Source organism: Chinchilla lanigera, unplaced genomic scaffold (genome assembly GCF_000276665.1).
Source record: "Chinchilla lanigera isolate Chin_1 unplaced genomic scaffold, ChiLan1.0 scaffold00045, whole genome shotgun sequence".
Classification (NCBI taxonomy): Eukaryota; Metazoa; Chordata; class Mammalia; order Rodentia; family Chinchillidae; genus Chinchilla; species Chinchilla lanigera.
In genome coordinates this window covers 10901212-10927196 of record NW_004955446.1, presented here as the reverse complement: position 1 = coordinate 10927196, position 25985 = coordinate 10901212, and the positions used below count along the sequence as shown (strand labels likewise).

At 38.9% G+C, this 25985-nt stretch overlaps 1 pseudogene; it reads right to left on the bottom strand.

Moving 5' to 3' along the window:
• Positions 1 to 4990: 4990 nt before the first annotated feature.
• Positions 4991 to 5665, bottom strand: LOC102013124 (annotated as a pseudogene).
• Positions 5666 to 25985: the final 20320 nt, after the last annotated feature.

The window sequence follows — 25985 nt, the reverse complement described above, 5'->3', positions numbered from 1 at the left end:
GCCCCCTGCCATGAAGCCAGCCAACTGTGAACTGAAACCTCTGCAAACTGTGAGCTACGACAAACCTTTCCTCCTTTAATTTTGGGTGTCAGGTACTTTGTCTCAGCAATGAGAAAAGTAACTAAGACACCAAGTGAAGTTTTCTGTCCCTTATAGTAGAGTTACTGTAGGAAAGTACACTCACTGAGACTACTTTCCTGGGATGAACTTCAAATACACTGAGAAATCAAAACCCAGGTCAACTTTCCAAGACAGAAACTTGTAGTCAATGATCCCAGCCTCAAAATGGAGGGATAAACAGAAACCTAATCCATAATTTTTTTTCTCTACACTGACTTTTTTAGTCATGACAATCTTGAAATCTGTTTCAGTCTGAGTTAGGAATCTTCAGCCTGGAACATATAGCAATGGTACAGCTGCCAATACTGATTTCTAAATGAGCCAGCCATAAAAGAGAAGTCATTAAGAAGAGGAAAAAAATAACATCAAGTGTAAAAGTAAAAACTGTGGTTTATCAATTATTACCATATCCTCCTCTGTCTTATCATTGCATTTGCAAAAAGTAAAAGGACTTGTGGAAATGAGAAACCACCTATAAATTGGTGACCATATTGAGCATGCTGTCATGCTTGTCACTGTCAGGTTGGAAATCCAGAATGTCAGCTCTCCCCAGGTCAGCCCCTCTTGGAACCTCAACATGTCATTCCAGCAACTGGTGCACAGTAGAAAGAAAAGCGCTGTGTAAGTCAGGCTTCTCCAGAAAAATAGAACAGGAATAAAGGAAGGAAGGAGGGAGAAAAATAGATGGATGGATAGATAGATTTGTTATGGGAATTCGCATTTGCTGTGAGGGAGGCCAAGAAGCTGCAACTTGCCTTCTGGAAGCTGAAGATTCAGGAAAGCCCAGGGGTATGATTCAATTCAAGTCTGCAGGTCCAAGAACCAGTGGCTCCAGTGTCTAAGGTCAGAAGAAGATGGATCTCCCAGCTAAAGAAGAAATAGTAAATTCATCTTGTTCAGCTTTTTGTTTTATTAAGTAGTATAATAGATAGGATGGTGTCCACTCACATTAAGAAGGACAATATGTACTCAGTTTATTGATTCAAATGCTAATCTCATCCAGAAAGACCTTTAGACACCTGCTCAGAAATAATGCTTTTCTGACTATCAAGGCATCCCTTAGTTCAGTCAAGTCTACAGAAATTTTTTTTTTTAAATTTTAAAGAGAGTAGTACATAAGAAACAAAAAAATAGAACAGTAGCAGTATATCAGTATCATGAACATAAACAAATCTAAACAAGAACATTCAAAGTGATACAGGGTCTCAAGACAAATTAATACAAATCAACAGTGGTTGTTATGTTACATATCACTATCCTCAACTACATTGCTCAGATTAGCAGATGTAAGAATAAAAGTTTGCTCAAACCATAAAGAGAATAAGAAAATAATTGTTCAATAAGTCATTACAGATAATACAGAGTTTCACTAGAAAGATGATGGGAGTTCACCATTGTAATTCCATTGCATATTGTTACCTTCAAATCAGTTGCTCAGACTGGTCGACATAAAATTAATCACAAGGTACAAAGTAACTGTCAGTCACATTAAACTTTCCCTTTTTCTACTCTTTCATTTTGGGGATAAAATTTGAGAATCACACTATCTGCAATCTTCTTTTCCTAGTCAAGGAAGTCAAGGGGTAATTCTGCTAGTGTGATGGAGGACACTTTTCAAAGGAAACCTTGAAGTGTATTGCAGTCTAAGTGTACACCACTTAATGCGGGACAGCTAAGGTCAGCAAGTCCAGGAGGAGCTAGGTGCCAATAACAAGAGTCAGGGAACTACCATCAAAAATGATAACAAATGCTGACAAGTGTGTAAAAAACATGGAGCCTTCATATACTACTGGTGGGAATGTAAAATAGTGCTGCTGCTTTGGAAAATAGTCTGGCAGTTCCTTGACAGGTTAAACATAGAGTAAGATGACCCAGCAATTCCACTCCTAGGTGTACACCAGGAGAGATAAAAACATGCTTACACAAAAGCTTGTAGGCAAGTATTAAACCAGCATTACTCATAATTTCCAAAAGTGGAAACAACACTAATGTCTGCCAACTGAAGAACAGGTAAACAAAATGTGGCATATACATACAAAAGAAGACTTAGTCCTAAAAAAGAATGAAGTACAAATACACGCTACAGCCTGGATACATCTTTAAAATATTATGCTACATGAAAGAAGCCAGTGAAAAGACCACATGTTATATGATTGCATTTATATGAAATGACCAGAATAAACACTGAGATTTCATCTCACCACAGTACAAATGGCTAGCATTAAGAAATCAACCAATAACAAATGCTGGTGAGGCTGTGAAGAAATAGGAACTCTTCTCCACTGCTGGTGGGAATGCAGACTGGTGAAGTCACTGTGGAAATCAGTTTGGAGATTCCTCAGCAAACTAGGTCTAGAGGTCCCATTCAACCCAGCTATTCCCCTTCTGGGTATGTTCCCAAAAGAACAGAAAACATCATATCACAGTGATGTATGTGCACCCATGTTTATTGCAGTGCAATTTGTAATGGCTAAATCGTGGAAGGAATACAAATGTCCACCCACAGAGGAATGGATAAAAAAATTGTGGTATTTTTGTATAATGGAATATTAGCTATAAAGAAAGATAAACTCAAGGCTTTTATAGGTAAATGGATGTAACTAGAGACTATATTCATGAGTGAAATTAATCAGACCTGCATGTGTAAACAATGTATTGTCTCACTAGTGTAAGAACCTGAAAGAGTGAATAAAAATTAGGAGGTATGATAGACATTGTGAAAGGAAAGAAAACTGCACAAAAGTAAAGAACAACTGGGATGAGGGAAAAGAGAAAAGAAAGCAGGAGAAAATTATGTATATATGTATATACAGGATAGCTAGCATAGTTGTACTACAGATTTCTATCGCTTTATTGAAAGGAACTGTTAATGATTGTTTGATCAATCTTACATGTCTATATTTGTTTTCCTGAGTAACCACTTTGAAGATTCAATATGTAATACAACAACCATTGTTAATTTCCTATCACCTTGTCTGAAATTCAGTATTCCTTGTATTATTTTGTGTCATCTTGTAAATGTGTGTGTTTGTTAATATGTTTTCATTCTTTTATTTTTAAAATAAAAAAAAGAAATGTCCAGAATAGGCAAATCTATGAAGACAGAATGTAGGTTAATGGCTGCCTAGGGCTGGAGGTAAGAGAGGAGTGGAGGGATTGGGAAGTGACAGATAAGTGCTGTTAAGTGTTAGTCTAAAAATGAAGAAAATGTTCTAACATTGATTGTGATGATTGCACAGCTCTGCAGCTGTACCAAAAGCCACAAAATTGTATGCTTGAAATGAGCGAATTGTATGGTGTGACCTATATTTGAATAAAGTTATTACAAGAATAAACAAACAAAAGAACCAGGAGACCAAGGCAGGGAGGGAGAGCCCAAAAGTTCTCTGGAAGGGAAAGGCTGAGAGAGACAAAGTGGACAGGCAGGCGGAATGAAGCAGGTAGCAGGCTGAGAATTGTGTGTTGCTGTGTGGCTGGGTCTGGATTTGCTACAAAATGAGGCACAGATATTTAAAGGGCTAGAGATGGGGTAAGCATCACTGTGCCGTGGGCTGCTTTTATAGAAATAATGTTTTATAGTTGCAGCTATGAAGGAACTTCCAAGATGCTGATTCTGTGTTCAGGACTCTGGAGGAAGTCAGGAGGTGCGCATTGAGCTGGCATGTTCCCTTAAATCCTCAGAATCGGAGGTTAAGCTACTTAGATGCAATTCAAGACACTTTACCTTCCTTGACTTTATGTGGGACTTTTTTGGTCGCACATTCTTTATTTAGTTTCTTTTATTCTGATATCTCACCCTAGCAACCATTCTGGTGGGCATAATGGGAATATTTTGGTTGATATGCATACATTTGTTTATTGAATGTTATTACTTTTTGTTTATTATGTATGTATGTTACATTTGGTAAATATTACTGTACTGGCTTCCTCATTCTATTGCTTTCTTTTGGGGGTGATCTGTACTTTTAAGACCCACCCATCCTTTTCAGTGTACATCTAATTCTTTGCACTGCACTGTTCATTGGTGTGTGCTATTATATATTACATATTCACAGCCTTTGCAATTGACATACAGGCTTCCATCTTCTCTTGCTACTCCAGACAATGTGTGGCATCTACGAGACAGTACTTCATGGAACTTCATCCACAGGAATGTAACACAAAAGACTTCAGCGAATGCACTATAAAATCCATCTCTGAGTTTCAAGCAAAATCATACTTCCAAGGGCTGCTCCCAGCCAGTGACCAAGGACACTAAGACAGGCCCATTCCTGGGAGACATGGGATCCTTCTCATGGTTAATTAGCCTTGAGGATTTTCTAGTGGATTCTAATAACCTTTCTTAGAATAATTCTACCAATCTTCTTTCCATCTTCCCTTCACTTGGGGCCAGCTTTATTACTATAAATCATTGATCATTACTTCAATGCTTATTAGTCTTTTGGCATTCCTTTTCTGTCAGTTGCCTGTTATATACCTTGTCCACTTTTATGTTTGGATTATTATTTTTTCTTCTCGGTTTTAGGAAATCCTTATATATTCCAAATATTGAAATTTTATTGGTGTTAGAGATTGCAAACATCTTTCAGTTTGCCATGTAGGAACTTTGTCCACATCTTTGATTGAACAGAAATCCTTAATTTTAATGTAATCCAGAGCACAATTATAGGGAGCGAGTTTGTGCATCTTGTCTTTGTAAAAGATTTGAACCTCGGCCAGGTACACCAAGACTTCATTTCAGGCTCACCATGTTCTAGATGTTACCTAATTAAGTTACTGCTGTATTTTTTTTACTTTGATTTCCCATCCCCAACTACTAGAATGATCTGATCAAACTTTACCCAAAAAGTACTAAAAAACCCCAAGTCCTTTAAAGATGACCATCCCAAGTGTTAATTCTTGGTGAGGTGATTCTCATGGCCTGGGACAAAGTGATCGTAATAAATCCTTGTAGCAGCTCCAGAATGCCTATCATTTTCACATTCAGCAAATCAATGTCATATCTCCCAGGTACTAATTGTACTTTCTTAAAACCAGGAAACCTATTAAGCAGCATGGATAATATCATCTCATTAGTCTATGTTAGTAAATTATGAAGGAATAAAATATAGTTTGAAGGGTAATCAAGAAACTGGAGTTTGGTTTTGCATTTCCTTGAGTATTAACTGAGTTCGGTGGGTGCTGACTAAGCTTGTAGCTGTGGTTGTTGCAATCTGTTCCAAGGTTTTGAGTTTTTTTCTTTTCATTGTCAGCAAAGTGCCATACTTTTTGGATATTATATTAGAATCTGTTTTTGTATACTGGCTTTGTATTGGTTTGCCATAAAACAGAAACTCCGTAGCTATCTGAAGGCATTTATGCCTACTCCAGTTCCTTGAATACTGCAAAGGTTAGACTCCTCATCTTCACAGTCTTTAAAGCTGCAATATCTATCATATGACCAAACTGAGAAAACAGGGCATATAAGGACATCTCTTCAATTCTCCTTTTAAAATTTGTCATTCACATCATTGATATAAACTATATGATTTGGCCTGATATCCATGTTCTGCATTTGATTGCTTAAATAGTCTGAGGACTACACCTTCTCCAGTAAGTGTCTAGCAAGTTCCTTGTCTTTCAACTTCTTATCTCAAAAATGGGGATAATATGACCGAATCCTAATCATCTGAAGCAACTGAGATAGCTGGCTGATACACTAAAAATAATCATTAAATGCCACACATTAATTTTCTTTTAATTTAAAACATACAAATTGTGCGTTTATTTATACATGTTTGTATAGGACATGGGTCTCTTCCTTGAACATGATCAGCCAATTGTACTTCATGTCTTCATTACTTTATCCAGATCTGTAATGCATTGAGGACAATTCCCATTCTTTAAAATGTAGCAAGAACTTAAACCTTCTAGAGTTTTACATTTTTTCTCTTCCTTTCTAAAGTTATTCTTATTCATGATTAATTTATCAGAAAGTTACCCTTTTTTTCCAGAGCCTTCCACTTAATTTCATTAGGAACAAATTTTCACATTCCTACCTCATCAGTTTGTATATTCTTCAAGTAAATTGTGCAATGGTAGCACATACTATTCAGGGACAGACAGATTTGGGAAAAGCACAACTTCACTTTTGATAAGCAGATGACCCAGCATGCATCAGGCCCAGCGGAAGCACACAGGTAGGCCAATGTCCTGCCTGCAGTGGTTTCCACACCCACACGATTGGTGCTCATGAGTAACAGGAAGAGGAGAGTCTCGAAGAGGCTGCCAGGTTGTTTAAGGGAGGCTGCTCAGAGGTTTCTGTCATCTACCTTTCAGCTGGTTGGGCTAAAAGCTGTGCTTGGTGCTTACTAAAGGCTTGGTAACTTGGTAACAGTTAGCCATTCTTACCTTCTGGGATCTGTCCCTTCTTCCCTGGGAACACTTGGTAATATCTGGAGATATTTTTGGTTGTGACAGCTAGAGAGGTAGAGCTAGCCTCTACTGAGTCAAGGCCCAGGTATCCTAAACACCCTCTCCCCCATCACAAAATGTGAATAGTGTCTAGGTGGAGACCCTGCCCTAGACTATATTTCAGGAGAGCAAGAACTACAGATGTGGTTACTCATCATTGTGTCTCTAGCATTTAAGACATCTCAAGGAATCTGAGTTGATGCACGCATGCAGACTGACTAAATGAGTGAAGGCCTTTGAGATGAGTAAGGGCCTGAGATTAAAAGGAGTGCCAGCAGATACTTTCCCAGAAAATTGATCCAGACTCTTGTGCCTGACTCTTGTTTATTACAGTTGGTTAACCACAGTTAGCTTATCCTCAGCTGCTTGTACAGCCTTTGCCTGTCATATTTACTCCCTTGAATTTTTTTTTTAAAATTCTTTTGGTAATCGATCTCTGGCCAGATCCCTGAACTTTGCTCATTCCCTGCAATTCAACTTTGGCTCCTTGCTCTGGAGAGCCCAGCTCACTACCCACCCTCTACTGTAGAGCTCCACACTGTCCAGATTCACACCAAGAGCTCTCCTCTGCTCTGCCGGAAACGAGACAAGGGGCAGTTGTGGGTCTTAAAGCTGTTTAGAGAGAGACCAAAGTGAAGAGGATGAAAGAAGCCTCACTGGGAGCAGACAGCTTAGGAGTAATATCTTGGGTAAAATCCAATATTTATCTATTCTTAATCTCAGTTTTCTTATCCATAAAATGGGAAACAATGAAGCTTTTCAATCTATTTCACAAAATGGTTTGGAATAGAATTTTCAGAAAGGCTTACAAATAATCTAATAAATGTTTTTGGTATAAAGGTTGAAGAAAACAGGTTATATATCTTTAAAACTTTAGCACTGTGAAGTGTTTAAAATGTTAAAGCTTTAAAACTTTAACATTGTTGCCTTCTCACAACTGTATATGACCTTTGAATAAAGAGCTTTATCTTTCCATCTTCAGGACCTTGGAAGGCAGGCAGACAAAAGCTGTTCCCATTTCACAGATGGGAAAGCTGAGCGCCATAAAGGTTAGCGCTTTGCACAGTTTAAATACAAGTTAATACATTGCAGGAAGACTGGGCCAGGACATGGCCCTGTGCTCTTCCCACTATGAAATTCTGCTTTTAAGCAGGTCCCTTTAAGACATCAAGATGAGTTAGACAAAATAATAGGAAATAATCACATTCTGAAGGGGGTTGACATGAAAGGAAACCGAGCAGCACATACCCTCGGGCACCCGTATCAACCCATTTAAAATGTAAACAGGGGAATTAGGGAAACTAGACAGCATGTTGTCTTTCCCTTGCTTTGAAACATTTTACTTGGAGAGGATTTGCATGGGGCCCTGAAACTTCTCTGCTCATTCAATTTTGGCTCTCTTTCTGTGGCATGAATCTACAGAACAGAAAATGCTATAACGTTTAATTCATGCATGACTGCTGCCTGTGTCAGTCTGTGGGACTCAGCCAGGCCCAGCTTACTTACAGATGGATGGGAGGGAAGGAGACACTGGGACTTGGAAATTTCTCTGTCTCCAGGGGTAAAACACAAGGGAGGAAGGAAGAACTAAGCGGTTGCAGCTGCGGCTAGTTTTGGTTTGCGTACGAGGCCAGCAAGTGCAGTGGTAGAAGAACCGAGCAGGCTGTGCAGGAGGGAAAGAGTCCCGGAGGTGTGTGAAGCGCAGGAATGGCTTGCTGAAAGTGGATGACCCTTAGAAGTGCAGCACGCCAGGTCAGGAATCGGTCAGCAGTGGGGATATTCGTGAACCTGGTCCCTGGGAATGTAACCGGCAAGGCAAAGGCAGGCTATTGTTCCAAGAATCTGTGGGGACACCGCCAAGTTATTGAGAACAGATTCAAAGACGGAAGCCTACATACAAGAAACGTGGCATGTGAAAGAAGGTAGGCATCAAGAACATAGTATGTACTGCTTAAAGACTCTGTGAAAGTGGATTGTAGATGAGCTGCAATGGAAAAAACAAAGAAATCAGATTCTGGACACAGTGAAATAGGACTAACAAGTGACAGGAGGCTATGGGATCCTTGGTGGTTTCTGTTGCCCCAGTGTGGGCGTGTTCCAGGTGCACTGGAGACAGTGGGGTCCAGCGCAGTCGTGTACAATGTGTGTCCTTGGAGTATCCTCCCAGGAGGTACTACAGAGCTTTTATTAGAGAGAAAAGGAACATTTGGGAACTTTGGGTTAACATTTTAAATATTTGTACTACTCTCTGTAATGGATCATTAGCCGATTTATTTTGCTCCCTGCTGTCACCTTATGTATGTCACTAACACAGAGATTTTTTTCAGGCAGCTAGCCATGACCTCCTCACCTGAAACACAGCCCAGCAGAGGTATCAAGGTGGAAGGGAGGACAGGAGGAAGGGAACAAAGGGGGAAAGGACAGGCTCTTGTAGAAGTCCAAATCAACAGGCGCTGGGTAGGCAGTGGTATAGAGAGAGAAATCAGGCTGTCCCAAGTATTTTGTATTAGGATTGGATCTGCTCTACAGAAGAGATGAAGAAGTGAATTGTGGGTAAATGAACAAATTGTGAAAGAATCACAGAATCAACAGACTGATGATAAATGATGTGCATAGGGAAAAGGCAGTATGAACATGTGCACAAGTGTGTGTAGGTGTGTATGAAGAAGGAATTATTCAAAGGGTTGATGGCTGTAATAAGTAGAGAAGGCTACCCTGGCTCTTAGAGAGGGATCAGTGACAAATTAAATGAGAGTCACAAACCCTAAAGTTCCTCAGAAACCCTCACCACTGGAGGGGCTACAGGCATGTGTAGCAGCTGTGCTCTCACAGCTGACAGCAGTCATGCTCAACTTTCTCCTTCCCCCAGTGAACTATGAAGACTAGAGCAAAGAGATGCCCAAGTCCAACGACCAGCCACTCAGCCAAGCTTTTCTCTGATAGGTCCCTAAGTTACCTCGCGGATGCCCCAAAAGGACAGTCACAGATCGTGTAACTAATGCATAAATGCAAATGAAATCCAGTGCTCTGAAAGACTAGGGACCCAGCATTGGCTACAATAATACTTTCTAAAAATATTCTACAGTAGAGTGGCAAAACGGTGCTACTCAGAGCCCAGGTGAGCCCCAGTTTGATTTCATTTAGCCAAACTAAAAGGAACAGTTTCTGAATGGCTTGTTGTGGTCAGCCTCTTCTGAGTGGTCATTAGATTCCCAAACGTTAGAGGAAGTGAGAACCAGGATCACCTGGGGGGCTTTACCAAACTTCACACGCTGCACTCATCCCAGCCCTTGTTGTCATACTTTCTACCTAGGACAGAAGATATTGGACTGCACGGGACTAGACCAGAAGTTGTTTTCAGTGTCATTGACACCCAGTGCAATGCCCAGACAGAGTGGGGTTGGTGTTTCCTCAATAAATGAAAAACTGAGATTTTAAAAGGATCAAAGAATTTAGAGCTTGAAGGATCCTAGACATTAATCAAGTACCTCATCATTTAATCGTGAAAATTAGGCCCAGAGTAGTGACAATTTTGTCTGATATTATATATCTAACAAATGACTGAATAGAGGTACAATATTCAGGAGAATTCAGATAGGAATTGTAAAAGTATAGATTAATCAGTATTTTTTTTTGGCCGGGGCAAAGCACCAGTTTTAGGGAACTGGGCAGATGACATGATTGAAAGAAAGAAAAGGCATACTGGGATTGTACTCACATATGGTGGTCACGGGTTGTGATCTTGAGTTCCTGCTTTCTCCATTGTGGACAGCTCTACTGCCTACAAAGCCTTGTCTTCCAGCCCTTACAAAATAAGCACAGGTGCACGGCTTATCAGAAAGGTATCATCTCCTTATCAGGAGAAAAGGGGTCAGCATTGAATGTGAACTCACTCATCAGAGCTTCAGAGAAGATTCTGAGAGAGATGCATAGTAAGCAGGAATAATTTAGGTGGGCTTCCATCTTGAGACCTGTGTTCTCAATTATGAAGCCCTAATGACTATTAGAACATGCTTCCATGAAGCAACAGTAAAGAGATAGTAACACAACTATAAATTTCAAGGGAAAAGCTACCTATTCCTATTGTCAAGATGTAGCAAATAATTCAACACCGAGTTGGTTACATCTTTTTCATTAGGCAAAGTCCAAAATAAAAGCCACAGCTTCCACTTGCAGGTTAAATGCATTTCAATTCTTCATACTCCAAAGTTCTGTAAGTAAATCTGCTTGGCTTTGGGTTGCTAGAAAGCGGGTTGCTATTTTAAACAAACAACAAACAAATTTTGTATCTTTCCTAACGCAGCCATTAACACACCACCAAGACAGGATAGAGAAGAGGCACAGTCATCTCACACCGTGCTTTGGTATTTGAGCAAGTGGAAGGGAATGCTGATACAAAGGGGTGCAGCTTTATCAAGCGAATGACCCCTTTTCTTACCCTTGTGATAACACGGCACCTCATGGCATTGGGCCCATGAAGTACTTAAACCAATGGTCTTTGGACTCTGTCTATTCAAATGGCTTAAACCAAAACCAAGCATTAACATCTGAAATAGTTTGAAAATTTGTGTTTAATCCTGATTATGAGGTTTAGAATATGTTTAGGGAAACATGTTCTTAGCCACTATATTTCCAAACATACCCCCTTGTATGTGCCAATGATTTAGCACACAACCTGTGTTATGTGTGCCTTGTGCTCCTCTTCATCTTTGAAGCCAGTTGCTGAAGGGTGTGAATTACAAGGTTACTTATCATCCAGAAAGGATTATTTGACAACAGCATTCATAGCCATCCGTGGGTTGGGCTGAATAATCACACCCAATGCAACATACACTGCAGGTGGAAGATAAAAGTCTTCGCAACAGCATGTGGCCTACATGGTTGCTCAGTGCATGGCGTCAGTAAGACCAGACAGGTGGTATCAGGAAACCAAGGGCCCAGTTCTAAAAGTAAGAAATGTGTGGCACTGCCTTGCTTGCCTTAAGATAATTGATGTATTAAATGTACTGGTCAACTATAATATTAAAAGGCCAGACATGCAGTATATGCAGCATTCTACAAGTTTACCCTAAGATAAAGAAATCATACCCGATCCCTCATATTTTCATATAACTACGGTGTCAACTGCTTGAAATAATCAAATTTTTTAAAAAGGTTTTTTGTTAACCAAATATTCATTCATGCAAATTTGCAAACAAATAGCCTTTCAACTAGAATGGTTTCTGCAGAATGCTAAAAGAAGTATTTAAGTTAATGTGTATCAGAATATTTAACCACATCCTGCCCAACGACCTCAAACACAGAAAAGTATGAAGAACAGCAATGATCCTCTTTGCCTCAGTGTGGGCTTTCAGCTCATGGTCCACTCCAAGGGGCTTCAGTTGCAGTACATTTTCCCCAAGAAACATTGTATGGTAGAGATTATAATTCTAAGTGATAAGACTTAGCATTTCTTCTTCAATCGCCCAGATACTGTAAATACGGTAAATATGCAGTAAATATGCAGTAAAATTTGGCAAGCCCTCCCTCAATTCCACTTACAATCTATGAGATTAAAATGAGGCTGTGGTTTTGGTCAAGGCTAGTGAAACCAAGCAAGTTATAAGAATAAAAGACTAGTTATATGAATAAAATGTTAAATTTTGCAATTCCTCTTAAATAAACTTATTTTAAGACAATAAAGATGAGAGCAAAGATTAACATACAGGGGTATTCATGGCAGGACTGGCTTTATGAGAAAAGTGTTTATGTTCAATAATAAGGCCAACTTCTACATGGTTACTCTACTTAGTAATAAGGGTAGGAGAGGACATCCTTCCAAGAACTAGAAAAGAGGGAAATGAAACTTAATCTAGGCAGCACCAAACCAAATGCAAGAATTTTATCTAATTCTCACCTTTTTGAGAAGTGAACAAGAGAGGATTGAGTGAGCACTGTGAAAGCAGACATTCTCACCCAGGCCCTGTCCTGCAGGACTTCCTTTCCTCAACCACCTCACTCATAAGGACCTTGCCAGAACAGAGAGGCTTAATGCTATCCATGACGTAAACCAGATTTGTTAGATGCAAATGCAGAAGGTCTGATGGCATCCAGGCTGAACTGGGGTGACTTTGGTTTAATTTTAGAAACACTTCTATACCATGAGATGTGAAATGCGGAACAGACACTATTAATGTAGCCAAACGGGTTAACTTGAAGCCTAACAGTGTGAGAACACCCTGTGAAGAAAATAGAGATGACTTTCAAAGAATTTAGTAAAAAGAATTAAGAGCAAGAATTTGGTGATTTATTCTTCACCATTCATGGAGAGATACTGGATTATAATTTTATGTAATAGTCATTTAACTCTATGGTTTTAATGCTTCTAAACATGCCAGTTATATAGTATTACTTAATTCCATAACAATTCTATGAAATGGGTTTTAGGACAGTAGGTGAAGTTCACATCAACAGATCAGAAAACTTGGTCAAGAAGGGTAAGTGACCTGCTTAAATTTTCTGTTTGAGAGTGTTAGAGTCAAGAGAGTTCCAGCACTGTCTAATGTCAGAACCTGTAGTTCAAGAAAACTGTGTTCACCCTAGAGATAGGGCCAAAATGAGTCATCAAATTCCATTTTGATTTTAAAATATTTTGCCAAATTTAAACTTGACTAGTATCATCTGGAGGAACTTGGAAAAATACAGCCCCCAAAGCCCACCCTAGCTCTTACTAAGTGAAAATCCTCTAGAGTGGAACCCAAGAAGCCGTAGTTTTAGCTGTTAAGCTCCTATGGCAATTCTGGTGTGCAATGATGTTTGGAAATTAATACTGCAAGTTCTTTCTCCCTTGGCCCCAATACACACATACTTGGAAGGTTTCATTTGCAAATGCTACCATACTGACAATGGAATAAGACACCCTAGATGGCATGCATGAAACTCCCCTCACAGGAAAATGTATATTCTGTTGTGAATTAATAAATTAGCTTTCAGTTTTGCATATACTAGCCTTTTAGAAACTTGACCAACATGAGTAGATTCACCCAAATCTGTTCATCTCACTCTGTGGTTTAAGTAGGATGGCCACCCCTCAGGTTTTCCCAGTTTTCCTGGTTTTAACACTAAAAATCCCATGTTCAAGGAGAGTTCACTGGTCAAACTGGTTGATAGAGTGACCAGCTCACTCCAGTTTGGGTAAGATTGTCCTGTATTTTAAAACTCAATCCTACATCCTGGCCACCCTCTTAGTTTCAGACCAATGGGGTCAATTGATTCTCTAATTGGTCACATGTTACTGTCACCCTATGGGGCAGCATAGTAGCTTGGTGGCCTCAGACAAATTCTCTATTTTGTCTTTTATTAATATATATTATCCCAAGATTCAATGATATCCTGAGTTTTCAGGAAATAAGAATTTTTTCATAATAAGGCCTCATAAATATTGAAACATATACTTGATAGGTCACTGTGGAGGTTTATTTAGAATGAAAAACATGAAGGATTTCTCAAAGATGGGATGCTCTGGAATTTTCTTTCCTAAATAAGATGAAAAAGTAAACAAAAGCATGTTGCAATATAGTTTCAAATATTCCTAGGAAAAGATCCAAGAACCACACCAGAAATATAATTATAAAAAGTCCATGAGGAATGAAGAAAAATACACTTTGGCTTCAGGAGTTTACAGCCAGTGAGAACTCATGCTTCCTGTTACCACCTAGTGCCTCCCTGAACTGGGGCTCAGGCTCTTTCTCCATCTTTCAGACTGATCATGTTTCAATCAAGTGACCAAGTTTGCCTCATACCTCTTTTGCAGGCAAGAACTGGTTAATGTTGGGTCAGTCATTTATCTATTAACACATCTGAATATTCATAAACAGGAGCTGCTTTACTGTTCCAAAACTGTGCTTCATGAATAATTCATATGTTTGACAGCAACCTATGTTATTTAATTTATTTAAAAACTACAATCAATACAGCATGCTGCTTCAAAACATAATAACCAGTCCTTTAACTGCAATGTGCTTTAAAATTTCTTTCCAGTTATTCCTCCATCACCCTGAACCACAAATATAGGGTAATTACTAATAATTCTATATCCATTTTGCATGTCACCACAATCAACATATTGATTGCTTTTTGATTATAATAAATGGTTAGTTAAATTGAGGGTTTGTGATTAAGAATGTTAAGCTCTGATATTTATTTAATTCAGCTGCACCAATTTAGGTTCTACATGGTAATTTCATAAAAAGCTATTGAGAATCAGAGTAGCTATTTGAATCAAGTTATAAAGACAACCCCGTTTCCCCAGGAGAATCTGGCATTTAAGTAAATTACACAAAGTAGGGGTTTGGCTTTTCCTCTCAGAGCATACAAAAAAATCCAAAATCATGCTCATTTTGATAGGTAAGTAGAGTGCAGGAGAATTTTCTGTTAATTTTTGTTTGAGGATTTAAAGAAACAAGACTCAGAGAAAGACTGAATGAAGACTTACTTACACAAAACTGTGCCATAGGAATAAGCATGGTTAAGAATTACAAGGGAGGAATGGCAGAATAGCTACTTTGGAAGAGAATTTGAGAAATTATCCATATTTTTAGCTTTTAGCAAGAAATTCCATTTTAAAAGGAGGGAAAACCTACCATATCTTAGAGCCCCTCAGAAGGAGACAACCAAGTTTTTGTGCCCAGTTTGTGATTAACAAAAATTAGCCTGAGGTGGAATTATCAGCGTCAGAAAATTCTCACCAACTTCAGCCAGGCTGCATGTCCACCTCATTTCCTGTCTTCTTTCTGAATGACTATCCCTCAAACCTTCCTCAGTTTTCATTTAAGAAATGTAGACTTTTCCCGTGAGGCCTCTGTCTTCCCTTTCCATCAACCGGAGACATGATGAAATTATACTAAAGGAGTTTTCATACTTTCTTAATTCTAAATCTTAAATGTTTCATATTGTAATCCTTCAGACATCATGAAGCATGATTAATGTACCTTTTCCTTTTTGTCCACGAGAAGACACTCTTCACTGGATGACCTCACAAGTCATATTATCTTATAAATAAAAAGCATGAACTATTATTTGCTTATGGGCTCAGGGGATCACTCTGACTAGAGTTTTCTAGGGGATATAATTAACTGGAGGTGTGCCTGACTTTTTACTGAAACCTGAGTCCCTCCTGTTCATCAAGCTATTGTGGAGAAGAAATTCTTCCAGAAGCCCTGCTGATAGTGCCTCTTGGTTTACTTCTACCTTAGACACCAAAATAGAGGGTGACTGTCCTTCAGAATCTCTTCTCTCCTAGAGTCTTTTCCCCCCAATATTTTGTCCCTCTTCCCCCTTCTCAATACCCACTTTCCTCTTCCCGAACCTACCCACTGTGTGCTTGAGAAATCATATTTTCTATACACAAAGTCCACTGAAATTTCAGCATCACAAGATTTCTCTACTTCTCCTTGCCTAAACTAAAACCCAGGCCTCCTGAAGAAAACTTCCTGGTAGCCCTTTGAACACTTGTTTCTCATTCTTGCACACTTGATGTGTTTGGAAGTCAAGAGATTAGCTTAACAGGATCCTCTCTCAACAATACTGCATTCAACCATTACTCTCCTGCTCCTGAGTACATCTTCCTTCCCTTTAAGGCCAGAATTTGCATTTACTATCCTTTTTCATTTCTTTATTTTTTTACTTCCTCATGTGTCTCATCATTTCCTGTAAATCCTGGCTTACCACCCACAGATGTGTCATCACTGATGATTGCTTTAATGCCCATAGAAAATACCTAGCCAGAATTTGTTAACTTACTGGTTTAACTCCAAATACTGACTCTAATTGCTACACCTTAGACCTGACTGCAACCTAAAATTCTTCTGTTTCTAAAATCTTCAGACAGCTCATGAATTTGATCATGATCTTCCATGCTTATATTTCTCTTACTCTGAAAGTTTCACTTCTATTCTTGATTTTCTCAATTCTCCACCCTCCTTGCATTTTCTTTTCTATCTAATCTGGATTCTGTAGCTCATCACCTCCACCACTCTTTATCCAGTTTCCTCTGTTGCGTCTTTTTGTGGTCCTTCCGTCACAGCTGCCCAGCAAAACTCCAAGCCTGGAGCAACTAGTTGTCTGCTTTTCTATGCTTCATAGTCTTTTGAGAATGAGTGGGAGAAAAACTATATAAATACATATGACCAGGCCACTCTGAACTCGTGGATTCCAGTCAGGTCCTCAGTGGCTGCCTGGAAATTGTTCTGTCTTTTGGGTAACTTTCCTTCCACCATCAGCAAAAATAATATTAAACTTCTCCCTTCTGTTTTTAACCTATGTATGACCACCGCTCACTCTCCTCTCACACTGAAACTCTACCTCAGGGAATAGGCAATCACGTGGGGATTCTTCAGTTTTGCAGTAGCCAGTGCAACAACTTTACTTGAATCTATACCTCTTTTTCCTGATTTTCTCCACTGCCAAAATAGGAAAGTTATCCTGTCTCTTAATCTAACTTTCCTTTTTCATAATCTGATCTCATTTAGATCCAATATCTCTCAACATTATATTTTCACTTGTAACCTCACACTACCCTTTTCCTGGATGTGTTTAAACAAGTTCCAATATTTCCCATCTTGAAAATACAAAAATAAAACAATAACAACAAAAAACCCAGTCTCAACTCCATATTCAGACTCTTACTCTCTCCCTTTCAAAGACAAAGTTCTTCAAAGGAGTGTCTTCCTCAGTATTTCTGCTTCCTCACCGATCATTGATTCCTTTGCTACTGCAATCTAGAATTTGCTCTCTACTGAAAACACTCATTGAGATCTTTACTGTCAAATTCAATGGATACATTTGTGTGCTTGTTTGACCTGTGTTACATTTGGCTTCTTAAACTGTATCACCCTTTTATAAACTCTCTTTCCTAGGCTTCTTTCTTAGTTTTTTTTTTTTTTTGTAGGCACCTCTTCTGCTGCCATTCCTGTGAATGCAGGCGATCCTCATGGTTAGCTTTGGTCCTTCTCTCTTCTCCACTACATGATCTCCAACATTCATATGCCCTCAACTGTCATATTGTATCAGTTCAGGTTTCCCAAGAAGCATCCACCAAAATCTGATTAAGTGTTGTGCTAATCAGCTTTTCATTACTATAATAAATACCTGAGATAATGAGCTTATCAAGAGAAAAGGTTTCTTCTAGATTACAGTTTTGGAGGTTTCAGTCCAAAGTCAGTCGGCCCTATTGCTTTTGGTGGTATAATACATTATGACAAGGAATGTGTGTTCACTTCATGGCATCCAGGAAGCAAAGCAAGACAGAGGAAGATAGCAGGCTCCCATAATTCCCTTTGAGGGCAGGCCCTCAATGACCTAAAACCTCTCACTAAGCCCCATCTCCTTAAGATACTACCATCTCCAGTAGCACCAAGCTGGGGAGTAAGCCTTTAACACATGGGCCTTTGGAGCATTCTAGAGCCAAACTATAGCAAGAAGTTTATTGGTATCTGTGAAGGATAAAAAGGGGAGAGCAAGTGTAGCCCAGGAAAACATTCAGACTGTAATATTACTTTGACATCCAGGAAAGAAAAGAGGAAGAAAGGAGAACCGAGCAGGAAGAGTCTCAGACTGCCAGGCAGATCTAAGGAGGTCCCAGTCAGACTCAGGGGGGCCTGGAGCAATAGTTGCCTTTATGTAACCTTGTGTCAGACAGGAAATATGGTCTTGGTGTGAACATGGTGATGGACCCAAAGGGGTGCTTGCTCTGTCAGTCAACTATGCTTCCCATACATGGTTCTGACTCTTGCAGGAAGTCTGAGCAATGTACTTTCATGGGTATTGTACATACCAATAAATTTCAATCTTAGTGGAGCAATTGGATACCAATTCAGCTCTTTAAAAACATATAACCTGTAGATTCCTGAAAATTTTGATCCAGTGGTTTAGAATGATGTCAGACATCTGCATTTGAAAAAAAAAGCCTCACAGGCTCTTCTGATTCCTAGCCAATTGTAGGAGCAATGAACTTTATGCCAACAACTCAAACTGTTCTGTTCAGTCTAGATTTCCATCCTGAGGTCAAGTTCTATATAATCAACTACCTCCTCATTCTTCCCATTTGGATGTTCCCCAATTAAACCGAGCAATCTGCTGTAAGGCCATTCTTCCTCACGTCTTCCCTACTTCGGTGAATGTCAATATCTTTCACCTTTCCTTGGTAGAAATCGGAAACTCTGGTATCATCAACTCTTTCCTCTCCCTTATTCCCATGGCCAGTTAACCAGCACGTTCTATTGATTCTTCCTTCTTATTGCCTGCTGTAGATCTCTGCCCTTCCCGTTACCACTATGTTCGTTCAGCCTTTCATTCTCGCCTCTATTGCTGTCTGTCGTAGTTTCTTCTCCACACTACATCCGGGCAATCCTTCCACATGCAAGTCTGATGATCTCCATTAGCTCCTCATTGTTCTCAGGATAAAATCCAAAGTTTTTATTATGTTATGCAAGGCGCCCTACCTTATCTCTAGCCATCATTCTACCTCCACCTGAGCTACTTGTGGTTCTGGGAAATTGCCAGGCCTTTGTACCAGCTGTGACCTTTCCCTAGAATATACTGCCCCACTTTCTTTCCCCACACAACTCTAGTCTCTAAAGGCTCTGTCAGAATATACTTCCTTTGCAAGTCTCCTTGAGGTCAATGTCTCTTTCCACTTCCACTAACACTGTTAGATTGCCCTGCACTCCACAGCATCTTATCCCTAGATGTTCCACAATTACAAATGTGATCCCTGAAGCTGTGAATACGCCTTCTTCCCAGTGGTATCCCCAGCCCTTCGTGCGATGCCCAGCACAGTGTGCACACTCAATAAATAGTTGTTAAATGAATGAACGAATGAGTGGGTGAATGATGGTTCAGCCTCTGTACTAAACATTAGAGTTCTAAGCAAAGCATTGTGAAAGCTGTGAACAGTAGAAAGAAAACAGACCTTAAATTCCACCAAAGCCGCTTTCTGGATAACCATGGGTGAGTACTTAAATTATTTGACCTTCATTTAAACAAACAAACAAAAAACCTCTCTGCGTTGTTGGAATTAGTAAATGAATTATTTAAAGTGAAGGACCCGTCATATGGAAGGTGTACTCTCAAATTTTAGTTTCTTGACACTCTTCATTTTCATAAGAGCCTAATTTAACTCTTCATCTAACTAAATCCAATGTGCCTTCTTCATTTTCCCCCTTGGAATGGTTTCCTTCCTGTACATTAGGCCATCTTCCCACAACTCATCCACATAGCCACCTTCCTCTTTTCTTTGATTTTTTTCAAGAAACAATTCCTGTACTTCGTTGCTGAAGCAGACACCACTAATGGTTTTTGCAGAAGCTGTGGCGTCAGACACCACATCAGATCCATAAGTTACTGCACATCCATGTGAGCAAAGGCTAGAGCTTGAATTCCCAGATGGGAAATGATAAATATAATTGCTGAAGTGGATACCATTAATGGATTTTGCAGTTGCGCTGTTAGATCCTTCATCACATGAACACTTAAACTCCCCAAAGTAACCAGGATAATAAATTCTGGTGTGCCAGAAATTCTTAGCCAGATCCCTGACATTAAAACATAATCTTACACAAGCATTTGATGGGGACAAAGCAAAAGCTAGGTAAGAGATCCTCCTCTCCCAGTGTTCTTTAAACGAAACAAAACAAAACACCAAAACTGACTTGGGACTCTAATTTTACACAGACTAATTAACTAGCTAATTAAAATCTGGTAGAATGTATAAATACATTGGGGACGTGCTTAGTTTGAAACTGGAAGCAATTTAGCACAGTAGTTAATAGTGTGCACTTTAGATTCTGTCTGTCTGAATCCAAGTCTAGGCCTCATCGTTAACTACTTTGTGTGACCTTGGGCAGTTAACTGCTTTGTGTCTCAGTTTCCTTGTCTGTTAGTAGGGGGTATAGCCAGGTGTGGAGGGACATTCCCGTAATCTCAGAACTTGCAAGTTGGAGGCCAACCTAAGCTACACAGTGAGTTTCAAGGCCAGCCTGAACTGCATAACAAAACCCTGTCTCAAAAAAATGTAAATAAGTAAACAAACAAATAAATTGGGACCAATGATAGCACCTCTGTGATAACTTGTGAGAAATAAATGAATTAACACAAAGTAGGGGTTACTTAGAATAGTGCTTACAACAAATACACTTTAAAATATTAATCAATATTATTATGGAAAAACTAGCTTTGGCTTGGGAACCAAGAAGGGCTCCCTGGAGGAAATGATGTCTAAACTGAGTGGAAGGATGCGTGCAGGGGACAGAGTGATTTAGAGAGTAGGAACGGTATGTACAAAAGCCCAGTGACTAAGATCCAAGTTGGAAAACTATTGTGATTTGCAGAATTAATGAGAGAGAGAGAGAGAGAGAGAGAAAGAGAGAGAGAGAGAGAGAGAGAGAGTGTGTGTGTGTGTGTTTGAAGTAGAAGGGCCACAGGGAGAGGACAGAGGGAAACAGGTGTGCCATGTCTTCCAATATGTGTCTCCAGTTTTCCTTCCTCTGCTGACCCTTTTTCCAAGGCTGACTGGTGCGGACTACTTTGGTGGCATGCTTATTTCTGGCTTTCAGTTGCACATGGCCCTGAAAGGCCAGCAGAGTGAAGAATGAGAGTGAAATACCACTCCCCTAGCTCCCTTCCTATCCTGCCTCAGTGAGCCATAGCTGCTTTCAAGCAGCCCTCTTCATCCAAGTTTTCCCCAGGCATGGTGACAATTGTCCATGCCAGAGCAATTCCTGGGGAGACAGGCCACCAACCTCCATTACTGTCTAGATCTCTGGATATTTCTAACACCCACTAGATGCTTTTTGCCCCCGCTATGTGTCAGCCTTGCGGAACAAAAAGAAGAAAGACTTCTATCTTTCTCTTTGTATATCCTTTGATTCCCTTAAAATCTCTTAGGATCAAAAGGTATGAATTTCAGATTTTCGGTTTTTTTTTTTTTTTTTTTATTAACAAACGCACATACATTTACAATATAACACAAGAACAATACAAGCAATACTGAAATTCAGACAAGGTGATAGGAAATTAACAATGGTTGTTGTATTACATAGTGATTTCTTCAATGTGGTTTCTCAGGAAAACAAATATAGACATACAAGATTGATCGAATAATTAATCATTAACTGTTCCTTTCAATAAAGTGATAGAAGTCAGTAGTACAACTATGTTAGCTATCCTGTATATACATATATATGTAATTTTCCCCTTCTTTTTTTTCTCTTTTCCCTCATCCCAGTTAAAGTCTTTTTTTTTTTTTTGATACCAGGGATTGAACTCAGGACCTTTCTCTTGCCATGCAGGCACTTGTGCTGCTGAGCTATATCCTTGGCCTCATTTTTTCTCTGTTATATTCTCATTGTTGTTTATAAGAGCAGATGGCTTCATAGTCTATCTGATGGACGTGTCATTTACTCTTGCTGTGGAGGAAAGCTTTATGTTCTGAATGTTTTTTGTTTGTTCTTGTTTTTGTTTTGTTTTGTTTTGTTTAGACAGGATCTCACTATGTAGTTCAAGCTGACCTTGAACTCATTATGCAGTCCAGGCTAGCCTTGAACTGGTGGTGATCCTCCTGAAACAACCTCCTGACTGCTGGAATTACAGGTGCATGCCACCATGCCTGATTTGTTCTGAATGTTTCATGAGTAGCTCTGAAATGGTACCCATAGGATGACTTGACCCTAGAGATGACCTAGGACAAATATTTCCATTTAATATGCTCACAATTTTTTACCTGTGGCATAAAGACTAGCAGAACGTATATATAACACACTACACAATTCCTCATGTGCGGAAAGCATTTCCTGTAATGCTATTATTTTGTAAGTCAGAGATGACACAGTGATGTGCTTTTGCTAACACTTAGGCTGTGATTCAAAAGGGCTGGCTCTACTCAGACAGCCACAGTCCTATTTGCATAGCTCTTTTTCTTTTTCTACTTTTTGTATTTTGTAAGTTTTAATCCTGTATACAGGATGCTTCCATGAGGAGTGGTAGTAGAAAGTGTTATCTCAGTCCTGTTATTAACTGCAAGGTGAATCTGTCCACTGTTCTGGTTACCAATACTCCACCACTCTTCCCTTGGAAGTACATCTTTCTGAGAAGAACTAAATAAGCTACTACAACTGTCCCCAATTCCAGCCCTACAAAGTTCTCTCTTGTGTAACTTTGTCAAGATACCTGGCCGTTTAAATTTGCCAGGTGCGAAAGCTACTGACACTACCCATCTTGGCCTCTGGGTGCACTCTGATCTCTCTAGTCACTGCAGCTGAAATGGCCAAGCAGAAATCATAAGAAAGGGGCTCATTTACACCAAACAAGGTCTTGATTCTAATGGAACTAGAAGGGGCCCAAACAGGTTTTGTTTTCATAGTTTCTAGAGTTCATGGAAACCATGTCTTCCTTGTTGGTATTGTTTCACTTGGATGGTGGGCCAAGTTGCATGAGTTCTGAGCTTAGAGCACTTTAGGAGTAGCCCAGTGGTAAAACAGGGTGGTTTCCTAAAGTTTTCCCCCAGAATTCTATAATCTCTTATCTACATGGACCTCCAGCCTATCTTTTCTATCCTTGAGAAACACTGCACACCTCTATGAAGCAGCCCAGGTCTCTGGAGGAAAGTATGTTCTACCTGGTCCCTTGACATTTTACCTGTATCTTCTAAAATAAGGAAGCCTTATAGACTAAACAGCTTTGCTTATGACTTGCTTCTCCTAATTCTGTTAGTCTTGCCTGACCTAAATCATTGATTGTTACCTCTAATTCAAGATGACGTCTCTCAAAATGTGGTCTGGGGACCACATCAGAGGCACTTAGGGTGCTGGCTAAAAACAACCATTTCCCTTACCACCCCCATTCACTTAGCTATTAAATACAAAATGTTAGTAAATAAAATACACAATGTATTAAAAGAATAACACAAGTATGCAAGGTATGTTCAACATGTGAAAAATCAATGTAATCTACTATATAAACATGCTAGAAAGAAAATGTACATGATCATAGTAATTGACACAGAAAAGAGACTTTAAACTCCCATAATTTAAAAAAACTCTCAGTATACTTGGAATAGCGATTTCTACAAAAATTTTTTTAAAGGAAAAAATTTTTAGGATCTAGGGCTAGGCAAAACATTCTTAGATGTGACAACAGAAGCTTGATCCATCAAAGGAAGAAATGGGTAAATTACATCATATCAAAATATAAAATTTTTACTTTGTGAAAGACTCTGTTAAGAGGAGGAAATAAAAGCCATAGACCAGGAGAAAAAGGTTTGTAAGTCTGAAAAACAACTAATGATTAGAACATATAAAAAACTCTTTACCTTAAAGGAAAAAATAATTCAGTTAGAAAAATGGCTGAAGGCTTAGAAAAACATTGCATGGCGGAACATGCACAGATGGCAAATAAGCATATGAAAAGATTCTCCACAACATTAGCCATTAGGGAAATAAAAATGAAATCCATAATGCGATGGAATGCACATAGACCAGTATGACTAAAAGCCAAAACACCAAAATACAAAATCAATATACAAAAATCAGTTATATTCCTGTACAGCGATAATAAACCCACCAAGAAAGAAATTGGGAAGATAATTCCATTCATACTAGTTTCAAAAAGAATTAAATACCTAGGAATTAACCTAACCAAAGAGGTAAATATTCTACAGTGAAAATTATAGAGCTCTGAAGAAAGATATTGAAAATGACTTTAGAAAATGGAAAGACATTGTTCTCATCTTGAATTGGCAGAATATCACTAAAATGACCATATTACCAAAAATGATCTATGATTCAATGCAATTCTTAGTAAAATACCAGCAAAATTCTTTACAGAACTAGAAAAATCAATACTGAGTGTCATTAGGAATCAGAAGTGTTTCAGAGTAGTGAAAACAATTCCGAGGAAAAAGAGGAAGTCTGGAGTCATCACTATACTGAACTTCAGTTTATACTATAAAGTCATAGTAACGAAAAGAACACTGTACCATTGCAAAACAGAAATGGAGTAGAGGACACTGAAACAAACCCAAGCACCTATAGCCTTCGGATTTTTGACAAAGAAACTAAAAACATGCTGAAGAAAAGGCAATACCTGCAACACATGTTCTCAGGAAAATTGGAGATCAATATGCAGAAAATTGAAACTAACTCCCTACCTCTCATTCTGTACTAGTGTGAAACCAAAATGGATTAAAACCCTAGATATAAAACCAGAAACATTGAAACTTCCTGAAGACAACATAGTAAAAACACACAAAGTCGTAAGCATAGGCAAAGGCTTCCTGAACAAGACTCCAAAAGCAAAGGAAATAATTACATTAAGAATCAATAAATGGTTGTGGGCTGGGGATGTAGCTCAGTGGTATAAGTACCTGCCTGGCAAGTGCAAGGTCCAGAGTTCGATTCCTGGTACCAAAAATAAATAAATGTTTGCTATTTTGCATATTGTTGTCTTCAAATTAGTTGTTCACATTACCAGTCATAATCATGAAAAATACAATATGTAATATAACAACCATTGTTAACTCCCTATTGCCTTGTTTTGAAATTCTGTATAGTTTTTACTGTTTTTGTGTTGTTTTGTTTTTGTCCTTGTTGTTGTTGTTTTCTTTTCTTTTCTCTTTAAAATAAAAAAAGAAACAGCAAATGGACTGCATCAAATTAAAAAGTTTCTGCACAACAAAGAAAACAAGTAACAGAGTGAAGAGAGGACCCACTGAATAGGAGAAAATCTTTCCTAGTTACTCTTCTCATAGAGGACTAATATGTAGAATAAAGAACTTAACATTAACCTTCACATAAGAGGATTAAGGAAGTAAGTGTGACTTCAGGGAATGCAATTTTAAAAAGAAAATGGCTGGGCATGGTAGTGCATGACTATAATGCCAGCACTTGGGAGGCTGATTCAGGAGGATCACTGCAAGTTCAAGGCCAGCCTGGGCTATGTAGCAAGACACTGTCTCTAAAAACAAAATAAAACCAAACAAAACAAACAAAAGAACACCTCCAGCAACAAAAACCCAAATGAATGTTTCTCAAAAGAAGTTCAAATGGCCAAAAAAGATTTTAAAAAAGATTAACATCTCTAGCTATCAGATCAATGAAATTTCAACTAAACTGAGATTCCATCTCACCCCAGTCAGAATAGCTATTGAGTGCTGGTGAGAACGTAGGGGAAAAAGTATCCTCCTACACTGTTGGTAAAAGCTTGTACAACTGCTATGAAAATCAGTATGGTGAATTCCTCAAAACGCTCAGTGTAGAATAGCATTTGACATAGCTATAGCACTCTTTGGCATACTCCTAAAAGAATTAGGAGCTGCATACTTTGTGATACACGTATACCCATGCTTATAGCAGTGCAATTCACAATAACTAAGCTATGGA